This window comes from Haplochromis burtoni, unplaced genomic scaffold, assembly GCF_018398535.1.
Source record: "Haplochromis burtoni strain Fernald_Lab_line unplaced genomic scaffold, NCSU_Asbu1 Contig_581, whole genome shotgun sequence".
In the NCBI taxonomy this organism is placed as follows: domain Eukaryota; kingdom Metazoa; phylum Chordata; class Actinopteri; order Cichliformes; family Cichlidae; genus Haplochromis; species Haplochromis burtoni.
This window is the reverse complement of record NW_024582942.1, coordinates 112,182-121,572: the sequence shown is the minus strand read 5'-3', so window position 1 is coordinate 121,572 and position 9,391 is coordinate 112,182. Positions and strand designations below refer to the sequence as shown.

Genomic DNA, 9,391 nt, shown 5'->3' with positions numbered 1-9,391 from the left:
GACTAAACCTGCTTTTGCACTCAAAGGTCTGATATTGATCGAGAGATCCATGAAGAAGTGTGTTGCAGTCTTTCAGTTACAGGTTGAAGAGTTATTGTGAGTTTTTTGTTTGGCTTAGAGACTAAAATTGCTAAACAAGACTGTAATCCACGACATCTCTTCATAAACCGCTTGTGGACTCGCCCTTGAACTGAAAGCATAAGCGACTTGCTCCATGATGCTCACGGTTGTTGACGTCTTTCTCTAAAAATATGTCGCAGAAAACCAGGTCATTTCAAGGCACTGATCTACTTTACTTGACATGTTGTTGGCATTAAGGATAACATTTGTTAAAAAACAACAACAAACAAACAAACAAAAAATCTAATGACAGCATCATCTATCTGCATTAAAACTAAATTTTTGTCATGAAATAAAAAAAACACTTCTGAAGAAAAAGTCATATTTTAGCAGGCTGTACAAAAAAGCTGCAAAAAAAAAAAGCTGCACTGCAAAATGTGTGTATGAGTGTATTCATGGAAGTAAGTGTTCTTCTTTGTAGTCAAGCCTCAGAAACGTTGCATCTGTGGGTTTGAGTGCAGACATGAAGAAAAGAGGAAATGATGTAGCTAAGATGTAGCTATGTGGGTATAACATGCAAACACTGTGAAATCATCCAGCCTCGTCATACAGTGCATCCAGAAAGTATTCAGTGCTTCACAGGCCTGTCTGTGAATGTCCTTGAGGTGCTCAGAGTCCAGGTTTAAACACGAGTTAGCATCTGAAATTGGCCTGCAGGAATACTCGCCATCCAACCTGTTAGAACTCGAGAGGTTCTGCAAAGAGGAATGCTGCCCCAAACTGCCATGTGTCAACTTTTGAGATGAAAAATGAATTTAATATTTTTGAAATAAGACTTCAAAATAACAACACGCATGAATATATATTGCAGCAGGTAAAATAAGTGTTGAACTCTAAATGGTGCTACTGGCATGAAATTCTCACCAGATGTTGGTAACAACCAATCCACACAAGCAAAGAAATAAAACCATTAGATGTACATGAGTCATGTGTAATGATGAGAAATGAGACGGGGGAAAAGTATTGAACACATGAAACATGAAACATGACACCAGCTGAAATCTATCTGTAATTAGAAACAGACCTATAAAGTAATTAATCAATCTGATCAATCACCAGTGACCACTGATCAGTTACCATTGATCATTGATCAACAGCTACTGATCAATGTCCATGAGTCCCATTCACAGAGAGTTGGTCAATGGCTGCAGTCATAGCATTGTAAGATGGTGACAGACACTTTCAGAGGCACATGACTGTCAAAATCTGCACTCAGAAGGCAACTTCTGTGCTTGTTTGTGCTTTGGTATGAACCTTCCAGATCCCTCAGGTCATCTGGATCCGGTCTTTTATCAGTTCCCAGAGTCAGAACCAGACACGGAGAAGCTGCATTCAGCTTTTATGCTCCTTATATCTGGAACAAACTCCCAGAAAGCCTCAGATCAGCTGAAACACTCAGTTTATTTAAATCCAGGTTGAAGACTCACCTGTTCTCAGCTGCATTTGAATAAAGCACCAAATCCACACTTTAAGCTTAAATTTCAAAACTTACATTTAACTACTTATTTTATTTGATTTTATCTGTTTTGATTTTTGATTTTATATACAGGTTTGTTTGTTTGTTTGTTAGTTTGCTTGTTTTAATCAATTTTTAATCATTGTTTTTGTTTCTAATAAATCTGTAAAGCACTTTGAATCACCTTGTTGTTGAATTGTGCTATACAAATAAACTTGCCTTTGGTTATAGCATCGTCCCATCAGGTCATTTTATTGTTTCTATTTAATTTTCATCACCAGGCAACAGTGAGAAGGCGGGCTCTCCCAATACAAGAATGTTTGACTCGGAGAATAGCACAGACTATGACTACGATAACTACGGTAAGTTCAGAGCACCTGCACAACACAAACACTTTGTTTAGTAACACAAGTATTTCTGAGCTGTACTCACAGCAGCTTCTGTGCTTTCTTGTGTCTTTCTAGATAATGAGCTCGGCCTCATGAACGAGGTGAGTCATCTTTTTTTTCAGACGTATTGGTGAAGGACAAATTTGCAATATTTAACTGAAAGCTTCCTTTCCTTGTTTTGTCACATACTGTATGTCATGTAATAACGATCAAATTAAACACAGCCAAACTGTACGTGTGTTTAACATCAGAAAACCCAGATTTTTTTTTATGTTTGAGCTTAAATTTGTATTTTTTAAACTTCAAATGTTAATATTGGAAATAATTAGAAAAAAAAATCCGACTTTATATTCAGGAGGTTTTAATTTCTGACAGTTTACTTCAACTTTGACTTCAACAATCCTAAAACTAAGCACAGCTAAGCAGAGATCAGCCATCAGTGTTTAGTTGACTTTTATTTTTCCGACGTTACTTCAAAACTACAAGTAAAGCTGGCGTGTAAGCCCGTCACTCACCTGTGGCTTTTTAGTTGGTCTCACTTTCCTGCAGACGCTTGATAAACAGTTTCTGTCCCGTCTGCATGTTTGTGGTTTTGTGTCACGTATGTGAGGAACACCTGAACTCAAACACAAGCCTGTGAGCTTGTTGTAGAACGATGATGTGGAGCACCTTTGAGCTTTTATCATCTCAATATGGTGAAAATATCTGAGTGATGTTCGCTTCATTGAATCTGTGCTGTGAAGAATAAAGGAAGCTGTGAAGGAAATAAGGATTCTGATGTGGTACCAGCACGCCATCTGTAACAAACTAATCACTTATGTTGATGACAACAACTTATTTTTATCTGATGACAGAATTTTAATGACATTACAATCCATGAATGTTGGCAGCATCACCCACAAAAGAAGCGTCATCGGAAAATTCCAGCATTTTTAACCTTTGCGTTTGGGCGTGCATGGCTGCCAGTGGCCAGTTTAAGTTTACCCAGTATAAAAACAATAAAGTTTATGGCGTGAAATTTGTGCCAGAAGAACATTTCTGCATGTGTGTTTGTGTCACATCAGTCAAATAACTATTTGACCTCTGTGTGACCTCTCTCAGGCTTCAGGGATTGGTCAGATGAAACTGCTGCCTCTGCTGGGATTGGCTGTCCTTCAAATCTGGAACTGACTGTGGGCGGAGCAACGACAGAGATCATAGTGATGATAAGACGGTCATCAGTGAAACACTGCGTGAAAATGCAACAAAAAACGACATTATCTTGCTATCTGGGATGAAAACTGTAATAAAACGTGGAGAAAATAAAAGCTTTTGATTTGTGAAGTGATTGTTTGTGCGTTTTGGATCAGCTCTGACCTGAATTATGTTAGCGTGCCTAACAATTATCAGCACTTACTTCTCAACTTCTTTTAAAATATTTTGCATAACCAGGTGAATGAAAGCTTGATCGAGTGTCTTTCTGCTGTACATCCTTCAGATGTTAGACTTAGCAGTAAAATTAAAGCGTTATTTAAAAGGCCGTAAAACCACAGCCAGTCTTCTTTTCCTGCAGTGACAAACGAAGCAGAAATGAAAGTTGTTGGATGCGCCGTGCTGTTGGCCGTCAGAACTGAAAGGAACAAAAACACTGCCAGCTTAACTGTAGGAAAAAGGAAAGAGCAGCCTGACAGCTGTCAGTCTGTCCAGCCTCGTGTTAGGAATCATCATTGCTCTTCACAGGTGATATTTTCTGAAAACTGAACTTCCTCCAGCCGTCAGATGTTGTTGTTGTTTTTTACTTTATGAAGCTAATTTGTAACCATGTTTTATTGTTGTACAAATCTGCTTCATGGACACTTGTTACTGAAATATTTGTTTTATTTTATGAAGAAAATACAATTTTCTATTAAAGTCGTGCCATAAATCAAACATTTCTAACCAAGAAAATATATTCACCTTTTAATTAATAAAATATAAGTACAGGGTAAGTGTCAGAGACCAACCAGAGGCCAGAACTCCACAAGCAAGAAGCTCTGTACAGAGTTATGAGCATCTAAGAGTAAGTGAGTAAAACACACCAGAGCCCCTGCAGCAGGCTCACCTCAGCACCTCAGAGACTCTGGATGGTTCAAGCTCAGACATGTTCAAATAGTTTTGGTAAATTGTCTGCAGAAATTATGTCACTCAGCAGGTTTACCGGTTTTGTTTTGTTTTTTAGAAACTCTGCATAAGCAGGAGGAGAAGGTGGGTGCAGCCCCTCGGCTGGCTTCCAAGAAGACTTCTTTACTTAGAAGAAAGTGGACGTTTGATTCAGTTCAGTCTTATTCATGTTGCTCCAAATCACAGCAATAACAGCCGCCTCAAAGTGCTTTACATCATAAGGTAAAGACATCCCCCCGTCACCATCTCTCTCTGCCTCGCTCTGATCACGGCGTCCTGCTGTGGTGAGTTACTTTATCCCAACATGTTCTCACTCCCTAAGCGTAATATTTGACGCTGGGTGACAAATCGTAACATTTTACGCTTTTGCAGAAGGTCACCTTTCGCGTTCCTCATGAACGCCCCGAGAGTGAGAACGGGCTGGTTTATCCACCCTGGTTTTATTTGTTGTTGTTATGTGTGCGTGTGTGTGTTTAAGTCACAGCATTATTTTTCTGATGTAAATTAAAAATCACTGAACTGTTACAAACAAATTCCGCTCTTTTTATGTTTATTTCTTAATCATGAAAATAATTAGAAGAACAGTCCTGATGTTGTGTGTGACACTTACACGAAGAGCAGAGTCAGTGACAGCCTGTTTCACTGTTACCGACGCTGCTTCATTTACTCCAATAACATAAAAATAAACACATTAAACTTGCTCCATAGAGCAAAGTCACACCTGGAATTGTTCTGGGTCAGTTTCAACCCAGTATTTTGAGTTCCTTATGTTTTGGTTTATTTTGCATGTTGGAGTGTTTTGGGGTTGTCTGGTGTTTTGATTATTTGTGATGTATTATATTACTGTGATTCTGGTTTAGGGTTTTTGTTCGCAGGTTTTGTGTGAGTTTAGTTCTGTGTCCTGTCTGCGTCCTCGTGTAGTGTTTTCTTGTTTCCTGTTTTATTGTGAAGGTCTGCGTCTCATGTGAGTGTGTTCAGTTTTACAACTTGTCTCATCTTGTTGATTACTCCCAGCTGTGTCCCCACCTGTGTGTGATCTCCCTGTGTTTCTCTGTCTTTGTAGTTGCTGGTCTGTCTGTCCACCCACCACGTTTCATTTGTGTGTTCCCTGCAGTCATCGTCATGTACCATCGTCTTCCTTCCTTTATGTCCAGGTTGGTGTTCTTGTTCATGCTCAGTAGTTTAGTTGTCCCAGTATAGTTTTATTTCTCCGTTTGCCTATCTATACTTCGTGTTCAATAAATCACCTTCACGGCTGCCTGCGTTTGGATCCTCCTTTACCTTTTCCACGCGGCTCTTCTCACTCGCCGTGACAGGAATTCTGTTTAAATGTGGATAACAGGCAGTGCAACATTTATAAAGAAAAAGATTTTGGACCCAAAAATATTTAAATGAGCATTTCTGAATATCAATAAAACATCTGCATATTTACCAAAAAACCCAAAAACCAAAAAAAGAACCAACCAAACCAACTGCATGAATACAGGTGTGGATGTGTGTTGTAGGCACTGTTCCAGTTGAACCTGTTCTCATTTTGGACAGATGTTGAGTTTGTGAGCTTCTCTCAACTTAACATCTGCAATAATCCCTGAAGAAGCTGTTTGGAGCATCACTGGATGTTCTGCCGTGCAGAGAAATAAAAGTGCAAACCTTTGAGCTGCAGGTGAAGCCGCTATTCGACTCTCATCATGGCAAAGCTTCTCTGAGTGGACTGTAGTTCCCGTTTACAGCCAAAAGGGGGCACTGCTGCACCTCACAGACCACAATGTGATTCGTCTTGATGCATCTCAATCATCCAGGTAAGTAAATCTCCAAAAGTTGATTCTGTTCATCTGGTTCATCTGTTCATCAGCGTCTGCAGGTCTCAATCTTATAAACAGGATATTTGCATATTGACTGAAACCAGCCCACTGAGGGAACAACGGGCTGGGAGGTCAATGGTACTCATGGCCATTGGTCAGTGGTTGTTGATCAATGGTCATGAGAATTTGCATAATTATGATTAGGGAACTGACCTCCCAGCCCATTGTTCCTTCACTGGACTGGTTTCCTCCTCCTTCTTTATCCATCCTGCTTCGTCTTTGTGTTGGTGCCACTGTCTCCAACCTTACATCCCAGCAGCTCTCACTAACATCTTCTAAACCTTCACGTTCTGATTTTTTTCTCTTAGTAATTTTACACTGCCTCTGCTGTTTGAACATTAACCTCAGACAAAAACAAATACAAATATTTTATTACACAAGCAGAACTTAAACATCCAAATAATACAAAACTGCAGAGATGCTCAGATAAAAAAACAAAACCTGCTGCAAGAATCCATATAAACAAACAGGAAGTGCTGCGGGCAGGTAGTTGATGATCGATCTTTAGTGAGTTCATCGATGACACTAATGACCATCGGGAAGTGTCCCGCGGTCTGGTCCTGTGTGCCCTCAGCGGTCTGGAATGAAAACAGAACATGTTCATTATGTTTGACCTTAAAGAGAAAAACCATTCAACCTGTGGAGTCACGTGTACAGCCCACAGGGCCAGGTGGCCCACAGGTTTCTTACATGCTACCACAATTTCCCACAATTTCATGTAACTTTAGAGGATTGTTGTAACTTCTGGCTCTTTTTATTACCATGCATCCACATGTTCAAACCACTAAAGGTTATTTAAAAGGGCAGAGGGAGATGCAGGATGCTGAAAGGAAAGACTGCTCACAGCAGGTTTACAGGAAGTTTGTTTTGGTATCAAAACCATCAAACTCCTAGATGAATACCGAACCAATAATAAACTAAACAAGAAAACATAATTAATATAAGAAAATAATATTGAGTAATACATTAAAAAGATGAAATATTGAGTCAGTTAAAAACCAGTTAATATTTTCTGCTTTTTATGTGACATTTTTATCTCAGTGTCTATCTGCTGTGTTCTGCCATCATCGTGATGAGTCTCTGTTCTCACCTGGTGGCAGGTGGTTCTTTCCTCCAGCAATCAGTTCCAAAGATGAAGGACGGCCAATCCTAGTGCGAGGACCAGAATCGGCTGACCAGTCCTCGAGACCTGAGAGAGGTCACACAGAGGTCACACAGAGGTCACATTTATTTATATTTGAAGTTTGTGACACAGACAAATTTTTAAAATATTTATTCTTTTGTTATTTGTTGTATTTTCATTTTTTTCATTCTCTGTATTGTGAAGCACTTTTGTGAAATTCGTGAAAAGCGCTATATAAATAAATTTAACTTACTTACTTTTTTTTAAAACTTTTATTTAACCAGGAAGATCCCATTGAGATCAAAAACCTCTTTTGTTTCTGTGTCTCACAGTTATAGAAATTACTCAATTAAACACAGGCAGCAACAACACACATGCAAAAATAAATGGAAAATAAAATGATAAAATAAAAATCAAACAAAAATTTAAAAATTCAGTTAAAATGACAGTCAAACTGAAACAGTTGCATGTTATTGACTTGGCCTCAAGGATTCTTAGTTTAGATTTAAAAGCACTTTAATGTAATGAATTCAGCCTTTTCTGCAACGACTGTCTCGACTGTAAAGTGCGTGTATTTAAAATATTAACTGTAAAAAACAATCTTTTAAAACTTTAAACTTGTCCTCCGACCAACAGCCAGCTGAGCAACATTTGTCTGCAGTTTATACAGAGAAATAAAAACAGTGTTTAAAAAGACTCATTGCTGACCCCTCGTGGTGAAGAGAATTGCAGGCAGTAGTCTAAGGAGCTTGGAAAGAAAAGCGTCTGGACTTCTTTAAGTTGCTTGAAGACGTTTCACCTCTCATCCGAGAAGCTTCTTCAGTTCTAAGGTCAAATGGTGGAGAGTCCCAGATATAAACCTAGTGGGAGTTTCCCCCCACAGAGGGACAAAAGGACCCCTGATGATCCTCTAATCGCCTGAGCCAAGGTGTGAAACTGGGTGTGGGTCCCAATCAGCCAGAGTTTCGGGTGAGCTCATTGTGAAACCTGGCCCCACCTTATCATGCGAATTCCTGAGGTCAGATGGCCCAGGATGTGAGTGGGCGTTAAGGCGTCTGGGGAGGGATCTCAAAACTGGATTATAGATGGCAGAGAGTTGGTGTTGTAAGCCCCGCCTCTGTTCAAAGATGGTCGCTCACAGTGGACATAGATGCTTCTTTCACTCCTCTTTCAAACCATCTGTCCTCTCTGTCCAAAATGTGAACATTGGACAGAGAGGACAGATAGAACCAGCTGTTTAAAACAGGCGTGTCCAACTCCAGGCCTCGAGGGCCGGTGTCCTGCAGGTTTTAGATCTCACCCTGGGTCAACACACCTGAATCACATGATTAGTTCATTACAAGGCCTCTGGATAACTTCAGCACATCTTGAGGAGGTCATATAGCCCTCTGCATCGGCTGTGATGGATCAAGGACACATTTAAAACCTGCAGGACACCGGCCCTCGAGGCCTGGAGGTCTCACTCCTGATTTAAAAAGTAGATATTGTTCCAATTTCCATCTTTTTATTCTTGGCCAGATTCACTGTTCACAATAATCCGTATTATTCTTTTGCAGCTCAGTTCATCCTCTCATAAACAAAAGATTTAAACTACTCTTAGTGTGGCTTCTGTGCTTGACATGACCATATAACGAAACTGGTTCTCCATAGTAGGAGGATCTGAAAAAAATCTGTGTGAAACTGAGTGTTTCTGAAGCCTGAGACTCACAGTGATTGTACGTTTCAGGTTATGTTTCATCGTGAACATTGATTTAAATGAAATACTATGATTCTGTCCTTTCCCAAAACATGTGAACACCAAGGAAGGAACAGATAAAAATGTAATTTCTCACCGTATTCCTGGGATTATACACTTTATTTTCGGGAACCTCATTTGGGATGGTCATGGTAGCGGAGACTTCATTGTCCTCTGTGCTGTTTGTGGCGTTATGAGCCATGGTCACTAAGAACACAGACACAGGAAGCACAGATAGGGCTGTCAGTACCGCAAAGTGCTACTTCTGTTGCTAACAGTCGCTATGCTGTGTGGCTCCTGTGCTTTTACCGTAGTAGTAGTCAAAGGTGGCATTGTAGTCATAGTCGTCATCGTATTCAGGTGTTGGTGTGTAGTTATCATCTTGAAGACTTCCTGTATTTCCTGTGGAGGGAAATAAAGAAGAAACATCAACGTGTTGAAAGATGGATTTAAGGGAAAGAGTCTTTTTTTTTTTCCCCAGTGTGTAAACCGTAGCATCAAATAAGTGAAATGTTAGCATAAAACGCGTGGTCTGGATGAGCTGCTGAAGTTCAAACTGTGGTTGTT

At 39.8% G+C, this 9,391-nt stretch overlaps 2 long non-coding RNA genes across 4 annotated transcripts in view; one reads left to right on the top strand and one right to left on the bottom strand.

The window, feature by feature from the left end:
* The window catches only part of LOC121812414, a 24,155-nt gene extending 23,995 nt beyond the window's left edge, over positions 1-160 (bottom strand). Inside the window, exon 1 of the long non-coding RNA XR_006053047.1 lies at positions 9-160. This is a non-coding gene — a long non-coding RNA (uncharacterized LOC121812414). The remainder of the gene's footprint in view (positions 1-8) is intronic.
* LOC102296882 overlaps positions 1-5,782 on the top strand; it is a 29,744-nt gene extending 23,962 nt beyond the window's left edge. Inside the window, exons 2-5 of one of the 3 annotated variants that reach the window (XR_317427.3) lie at positions 1,858-1,938; positions 2,041-2,066; positions 3,067-5,258; positions 5,768-5,782. This is a non-coding gene — a long non-coding RNA (uncharacterized LOC102296882). Of the gene's footprint in view, positions 1-1,857; positions 1,939-2,040; positions 2,067-3,066; positions 5,259-5,609; positions 5,625-5,767 lie in introns of those variants that run through there. The other 2 variants (XR_001335763.2, XR_006053044.1) reach the window with 2 other exon arrangements.
* The last annotated feature ends 3,609 nt before the right edge of the window (positions 5,783-9,391 follow it).